Here is an 8538-nt window from a genome sequence, read left to right on the forward strand (position 1 = left end):
AAGTTCAGTGCAAATAAACATTGGCAAATTAATTCCAATGTAAGCACCCTGAAAATGAGGCATGAAGGAGCATAAAGGGAATCCTACCATTCCACTTATAACAAAGAGTTCTCAGCTGACGATATTATTCAGGAATGAGATTATTCTATTCCTGCATCTCCCACACAGTATAGCATGTCATAGCAATGATTTGAACTTCTCATTCTAAAAACTGACTTTTAGTATTTAAAGGAATCAATATAAATCAAAACTCATCTTGTATGTATAAAGACATACATGAAGGTCTATCTCAGAGTAATACAATGACAGAATAATCTCCACTAACAATTTTTTAAAATATCTTTTTCCTCAGAGCAACAAGTATGAGCTATTTCCTTATGTCTGCTTCACATTTCTGTATCAGTAAACTCTAATAAAAAATTAAACAGTATAATCTTCTCTAGTAGCAAAAAAAGTGCATATAACCAGACATCCTGCAGTATTCTTTCGAGACAACTCCACAATGGGATTACTGTAGTGGAAGAAGCCTTATGTCAGAATTGCAGTTTATCCCAGGACAGCTCATTACTACAGACAATGCATTTTCAAAGCTCCTCTTGTGACCAGTGCAGATAGCCCAAATCAGGCCCATGAGGAAAATCTGGCAGCAAAAGTGCGCGTTATGTTCCTGTGGCATGCAAAGCTACACTACGTGTATAAAATCAATACTACATATCCAATCCGGGTTGTTACCACCCTGTGAAATGTTTCTTCCATATATCACTTTATGCTAAGGAAGATAAGTAAAAGAACAACCCAATTAAATGCTAATTCACTCCAGTCTAAAGTAGGGAGGCATAAATCACTCTGTGGTTGTGGTCTGACACCTAACTTTATCCTGGGGGCTATTAAAAAAACAGTGAGATAGGTTGCTTGTTCTTCCTGTAGACACTAAAGAACTATGATAAACAAACAGATGTTAAAGCAATAATAAAATTATTACTTAACATTCAGATTAAAGCTCACACAAAACAGATTGTTGCTGGTGATCCATAACCACACAGGAAACGGCAATCCTGCCTTCAAAAGAGATCTCAAACTGAAGGACAAAACAGGAATCCATGAAACTGACAAACCAGTAGGCCGGGCTGGGGCAGAAAAATTACCCAGGAAACTCAGAAAAGCAGAATCCTAACCAGCTGGGAGCAAAAGGGATTTGTTAAGGTAGCATCAGCTAGAGAACAAGGACTCGGATAAATGAGAGGGATATATACTACAGATGATGCATTAATAATTCTGCTCAAAATCATACTTGTGCCACTTTGAAAAATTCTGTCTACACACAATAGCAGATGGTCATAGTAAAGGCACAGATAATAATTAACAATGCCCCTTCTCAAATCAATTAGCTGAACAGGCACTGCTTCTGAATTCTACAGGTTGTGCCTCAAGCAAAAACTCCATCCCTCGCCTTTTCTGAAATATTTATTAAAAAAAAATCAATGATGAAATTAATGAACTGTTTTCTAGATCCGAAAACAAGATTTTTCAAAATTCTTGACATAATGTAGATAACCTCAGACCCAGAGTAACAAAACCAGCTTCCATAGGAACTCCATGACCATTAAGTTGTTATAGGATAAACCCTTTTTTCTTAATTGCATGCTTAATTATATTAGCCTGATTTTCATACATGAACAGGTACACACGTCATTCCCATATTTGTACTTAAGTGGCTGATATTCATCAGTATTTAAGTCATCTGTTCCAGCAGAAAAAAATCATGATACACCTAGCTCATAAAGGAGAGATCTTTTATCATTTGACACCTACAGATCACAGTGAGATTAGGTCTCCAGGCACTGTTCCCTTTTTAATTTGTTTATGTTTAGTATGTTTATGTTCATATCTTTAGTAACAAACGAATCTTTTAGAGACAGTTTAACAGAAAGCTGCTGTAGAAATAGATGGTCTTATTCTGCAGGCATTTGGAACCTCTGGTGCTGGCACTAGCGTTTACATAGTCAGAGAACTGGAAAAGATTTGAAACAAAAACAAACTTTGAGGGGGGGGCGGGGAACTGGTAGGTTTAGTATTCAGCCAGGTCGGACGCTTACACTGACTGCAAGTCCCGGGACAGAGCAGGGCAGGCAGGGAAAACACAAGCAGGCGATTTTCCAGCAACAGCCCACAAATAGGTTGAATCATTTTCCCCTACGATCCCCACAACCCCTGCTGTGAAATCCCCTTTCCATTTGATACGTGCCTATGTGTGCACGAGTCGTAGTTTTTACAGCCGTTAGCGCCTGACGGACAGCACCGCGCAGCTCAGCACCGCTCAGCACAGCACCGCGCAGCTCAGCACCGCTCAGCACAGCACCGCTCAGCACAGCACCCCCCACCCGCGCCGGCACGACCCACACCCCGCCCGCGGCAGCGGAGGGCGCCCGGCCCGCGCTCAGACGGCAGCGACGCCCCGCGCCCGCCCTGTTCGCTTCGCGCAACACCGCCTCGCCGCCGCCTCACCGTGCTCCGGGGTCGCGCCGCCTGCGCAGGAGGGGTCGCCACCGCCCCCCCCCCGCTCCCGCCGCCGTCCGCAGCGCCATGGGAGGGGGGGAGCGCGGGCACAGCCCGCCAAGCGAGGAGGGCACGGGCTGCCGCCGGCCGCGCCGAGTAAAGCGCGGGGAGAAGCCGCCGCAGCAGCCGCTGCATGCCCGGTTAGGGCGAGCGAGGCTGCCCACCGGGAAACCGCGGACCGGCGGGGATGTAGCCCAGCCGCCGCGCCCCTCGGGCAAGCGGAGGGCTGCCGCCGGCGGGAGCGCGGGGCGGAAAACAGCGGGGCCGGGCGCTCGGGGGAACTACAGCTCCCGGCGTGCTCCGCGCCGGGCGACCCGCGCGGGGCATGGCGGGGACGGCGGCCCCGAGGCTTGCACGGCCGCGCCCGCCGCCTTCCCCCGCCCGGAGGGCCGTAGTGCCGCGCTCGGGTGCGCCCTGAAATGCAGGATCTGCATTTGCGTGAATTGTTTTCACTCGGTATTGTAACAAAACGTGGCTGGCTGAGCGCTCGTCCCACAGAAGAGCGGCATTTAACGGGAGTGGTTTGGGCTGGTGTCTCCCCGAAACAAGCATTTGCAGCTTAGGGCTGCAGAGCAGTATTTGACATCTTTAGCAGCGGTCTGGGGGGAGAACAGCCAAGTCTGGCTCTAAATGTGCGCTAAGCTCCTTCCTTACCGCACCCCTCCCACCCTACCGCACACCCCGGGACCCTCGACCACGGGCACAACCACCATTGCAGTGGCCATACAGGCTCCTGTTAGGAGTCGGCCTCTGAAGTGTGTAGGAGAAGCTGCTTCTCCGAGGGAAGGAATGGGAGACGCTTTTTTTCTGAAATACAGAGTTGGTGCCTCTTGGAAGCCAAATCCTGTTGCCACGTTCTGTGGGAGAAGCCAAACCAAATGTCGCCTGGTGCTTTTGCAGATCGGTCCGTGCATGTAGACCTGGTGTGAGGGAGCCGATTGTTTATATGTATATAAAGATTCCTACTTTCATTTTTTAAGAGCATAGGGATAGCAAAAGCAAATAAAATGGGATCGCAGTCGTAGGGGAGGAAACTGCATGGCTGCTGGAGCTTAGAAGCTGAGAGACGAGTCAAAAACGAGGCCAGTTTCTGTATTTAGCTCCTCTGTGCCTTTCCCTTCTGGTTGATAAAATCTGTTTGGAAATATTTTACCATTGTTTTGACCCATTTTGTGCTGTGTTTGCCTTCATTGTGTTTCGCACAATATTTTCATTTGGTCTGCATAGTCCTGTGAGGAGACCAAAGGCTGGATGTGACACAGAAGTCCAAGTTCTATGGGATTCAAGAGAAGCTTTAGGATGAGGCTGTTGTCAGTTTTTCTGGATATACACATTTCATCTGAATACCAGCTATCGTTAGGAAACTAAATACATAAGCGGTCACCTCCTCCTACCCTGTTAGAATTGGTAAGTATGATACCTTCATAAAAAATTGATTCTGTGGAGTTACAGAACAAAAACTGGGAGGAAATATTTTGGTATCAAGTGTCTTTTTAAAAATATGCGTTTAAAAAACAGTTTTGGATCTGAAACTGCTCCAGATCAATTCATTAGGTGTTTCACAGAAATCTTCAGCAAATGTTTAGATAAGTTAGCATTTAATATTCCTCTCAACACTTGAAAACACAATTCATTTTTAGTGGAGCTAAAATTGTATCTAACCAATTCCCACTAGTTTAGCACCAATATGTAGATGTATTCTTTGGGTTCATGATGTGCCTGAATGCAGTATCTCCAGGATGAGGAGAAGTGAGAAACTGAAAGCACCTTAGCTGCAGCTGATATCAATTACTGTGAATTGTCCCTACAAGTCCTAAAAGTGGTGCTAGAGAGAAATGTTCAAATGAGGACTAGAAAGCTGAAGTGACAAGCTGCAATTTTTCTGCCTGCCCAAATACTGCACCAGTTTCATAGAGGAGGTCACTGACCTTGTGCCTGGCAGAGTGGTTTTCATTACAGCATAGATTTGAGCTAAAGCCAGCACTTTATCAATTTTCTGTGGCCTTGCCTTTATTAAAGTTTCTGATTAACTTCTCAGCAGTACAGTTGTCCCTTTTAGGGAAAAAAATATATATCCTGTAACAGCTGAATGAAACTGACAGAAAGAGGAAGCAGAGTCAGCTCTACAAATGTATTTGCTTACACAACTGCCTAGCCCATACCTGTTAGCCTCTTACCCACTTCACCATCTCTTAATTCACCCTCTAACTTCAATCAAATTCAGTAGAGAGTAGGAGGATTCAGAGGTATGATATTGCCACACCTTTCCTGAAAATGAGTGGTTTGGGAGAAAACAGAGATCGATTTAGCTCTCAAATGAAGGCAAGAAGAAACAATGCTGTGCCTGTGTTTTTCCATGAAACGGTGGCTCGCCATGAGTACTGGTCAGCCTGTTACATGATAGGTCACCGTACATATTATCAATACATATTGTATCTTATCTTAGTCAACCCAGAGATACGGGAGAGCTATGAGTATTTGGGATGTGACTCACTGTGGGAGGTTAGGAAATAAAGGGGCAGGAACGGGATGTGTTACAGGGAGGCCTAAATATTGGAAGGAAACTTTGGGATATTATGTAGGTTGTGGGAGGGAGTTAAAGGTGTTGTAATGGGAGGACAGAGAGACTACAGGGGAAGCTTGGGTCATTGTGATAAGAAGGGAAGACATAACTGATACAAAACAAGGCTTCATTAATGACACTGCTGATACAGCCACTTGTTTTCTGACAAGTGGAGAACAGACTGTGATCTGGTAGTAACAAGAAATTTGCTAGAGAAAGGTGTGAGTTGCAGAACTACAGATAATGGAAAATGAGAGGTAGAGGGGTGCCTGGGATAAAGTAATTTCGTGCAAAGATCAAAAAGCAAATAGGCTAGGGTTTCTACAATAACTGAAGAAAAGAAACCACATGAAAATGCTATCAGTTGTATTTTATGAACAGGAACTATGTTTGATTGATATCTTAACATGAATATGAAGATTAATGTGCAAAGGAATAACATAAATGGATACTTTTATGATCTGTTGATGACAGGCAGTGCATTTACATTGCAAAAGGAAGGAACAGAACAGTGGGAATCAGCTGAAAAATTAACTCATTACCCAGAGTGGTAGTTCTTCACTTGCTGCCCTCCGGAGAGCAACCTGTTATGAGGGACGCTGGCTAAAGATCAGCAAAGATATTCAAATATTATTAATGTCAAGGCACTGTTTCAGACGCTTCCAGTTTCCTCCCGGCTTTTTGAGGAAGGATGACCACTAGGACCATTATGACAAAGTGGGGTATGGATATCTTTGCCAACAGGCTTGCCAGCCTCGTAAGGGGGCTTTTAAACTAGGTTATTGAAGAATGGAGAAGCAGTCCCATCAGCTGGAAAAGAACTGGAAGAGCTATAAGAGATGTGCTGACAGGCAGTGGTAGTTAATGAGAAAGCAGATGTGGGATAGCATGATGGCAGAGGCTGTCCCTCCCTGCCTGAGCAAGCAGCATGCTTGGGGACCCGTCCCGTGTTCCTACACACAGATTAGCATTTAGATGGACCTCAGCGGGCTGGAGAAGTGGAACAACAGATGCTTGCTACATGAAGTTCAAGAAAGACAAATGTAAAATCTTTTATCTAGGACAGATGGGTTTTGGCAAAAGCAGCTCAATGCACATCTGCACTAACTTACAGTCAGTGACATTTTTTATGAACTTGGACTCTGCCCTGGGCATTACTATCAGGGTGTAATCTCTAGCTTGAACTCCTGCAGCCCTTGATCCCTGAAAAAAGCAATTACTAGAGCAAGTTCCTTTACCCATTTGCCCTGCAAATTGTATCTCATTGGCTAGTTTTAATATTTCCTCTTAAATACCTGAAGAAGCAGGGCTAGAATATGCTTTCCTAATCTAATTTTTCTTTCACTTGTCAGCACAGAAAATCCACCAGAAGTCATCTAGGTAAATCCTCATTCTGCAGCAGTTACATAGACCTTCTATAGTCAACAAAACCAGTCTTCCCTATGTTGCTCCACCATCAGGTTAAAAGCAGCTATTAACTTGTGTACCTTTATCTCAGCAGCACAAATTCCATCAAACAATGTGATATACATAACTCCAGTTTCCAAAATACAGGGTAACTAGAATAAAAATAATATTATGGAATACTTCTACTACTTCATATTTTGTGATGTGAGGAGATCGCTATCTTATTACCAAATATTTATACACACACAAATGAAACCATAAAATTGAAAATAACTTGATTTTAAGGACCACTATCTTGTTTTTCTTATTCTTGATATATATAATTTTGATTTAAGCAAAAAGTTGCATGTTCTGGAGGCCATTAAGAACGGCAGTCTGCAAAGTGAAGACACCAGGAAACTCACAGATCAGCAACATGAGAGACTGTACACTGAAATAAAAGCACATTTCTCTTTTTAGGAATTTTACTAAACCCACTGGACCTTTTAGCTCCAGAGGTTGTTGGGTTTGATCCGGAATCTCCAGCTTCCTGGAGCTGTTCTTATTTTCTGACTGAAACAGAGATTTTAACAAAGTATATGTAGGGGAAAGTGGAGGGAAAGTCTTTAGTTTAAAAAGAAGACACTGCCTGCAATTAAAAACAGTTTGATTTTGAATGCAGTAAATATTGCCAACTACATGCGGAAGTCATACAGCAGCTGAGACACTAGACCCTGCATTCCTTGAGTGAAAGACACTTTACTGGGAGTCTTAGGCAAGTAAAGAATGCAGTTCTGAATCCAAAATTCATATTATTCCAGATGTGGGTGGGGGAAATACGTATTTACTGACTAAACTGAAAAATCTTGATTCTCAGCTGCCTATCTGTTGTGTTTCTTACTCTCCTCTCCCCTCTTGTTCTTCTGTCTGTCTCTCCCTTCAGCTGCAAGCTTCTTTTTTAGATCTGGCCTCCTCACCTTCCCGAGCTCCAGGTGCTGCACAAACATGCTATGTGTTTGTCACTGCTGTGCAGGTTTCTTGTGTGGCCTTCTATCTTTTCTCCTCTTTTTTATCTATGGACTTTTTCTAAAGTTAGGATGTCTGTTAAATATGGGCAGTATCTTTCATGCACGTTTGCAGAGCACAAAGTCCAATTAAAAAGGAACAAATCTAGGCTTCTTACTGCATAGTCCTTCCTGAAGTTCAGGTCACCACTCTTACCTCTGCACGCATTTCTGGTGTGTGCCTGCCTTTCTTCCTGAGAGCAGCTGAGACATTCGTTCACAAGCTACCAGAGCTGCAGCCAGTTGTTCATTTAGCCTAAGATGTGAATGTACCTGCTCTGGGACTCTTCCCCAGTCAATAAAGACAGAGGCTTTTGCAGAAGGAAACTGTAATTCACCTGATAAATAGGAATTGGTTTAGAGTTGCTCTTCTCTTTCCACGAACAGAGATGGCGAGGACAACTAGGCTTGTGTCCTGCTTAGGCACTTTGATTAGAAGGCTCAAGTTGGGTGAAATGGATCAAGGCCTGAATTTTGTGATTGCCTGGTTCAGACTTAGGAAAAAAGCTTTGTGCTCTGGCCCAATATTTCAGACTCTGGCAAAGCCTTTTGGAGCTCAGAAAATTAAATTGAATATCTACTCTCTAACTGGAATCACTTGTGTCAAACCAGCCTTTTTCAAAAGTTATACTAACCCTCATCCAATTCGAAGAACCTGATGATGGCTATGGCTAATGCTGCAAAGCTCAAGTGCTCAGAAAACTTCACGCAGTGTAGGTTTTGGGACTCTGCCAAGTTAGAGCTTACCTAGGAAGAAATAATTAAGCAGTGCTTTATGTTTCACATGAATTTTGAAATTGATTTACCCCTGGTATTGCTGGGCCTAAGTGCTCAAAAAATCCCACCCACTGCTTTCACAATCAGCAGTCTTTTAAGATGGCTGTTCATATTTAACCAAAAATGTAAACCAAAAAAAGAGTGATGTTCAAAATGCCTTTTCTACGAGCTATTCAGGAAAACAGCAGCTTA

At 43.7% G+C, this 8538-nt stretch overlaps 1 protein-coding gene across 2 annotated transcripts in view; it reads right to left on the reverse strand.

Annotated features, from left to right (window-relative positions):
• AKAP7 (A-kinase anchoring protein 7) overlaps positions 1–2886 on the reverse strand; it is an 88301-nt gene extending 85415 nt beyond the window's left edge. The window contains exon 1 of one of the 2 annotated variants that reach the window (XM_056343852.1): positions 2506–2614. The gene's annotated coding sequence lies outside the window, so the exon portion shown is untranslated. Of the gene's footprint in view, positions 1–2505 lie in introns of both variants that reach the window. The other variant, XM_056343853.1, reaches the window with a different exon arrangement.
• Positions 2887–8538: the final 5652 nt, after the last annotated feature.

This window comes from Falco biarmicus, chromosome 6, assembly GCF_023638135.1.
Source record: "Falco biarmicus isolate bFalBia1 chromosome 6, bFalBia1.pri, whole genome shotgun sequence".
NCBI lineage: Eukaryota > Metazoa > Chordata > Aves > Falconiformes > Falconidae > Falco > Falco biarmicus.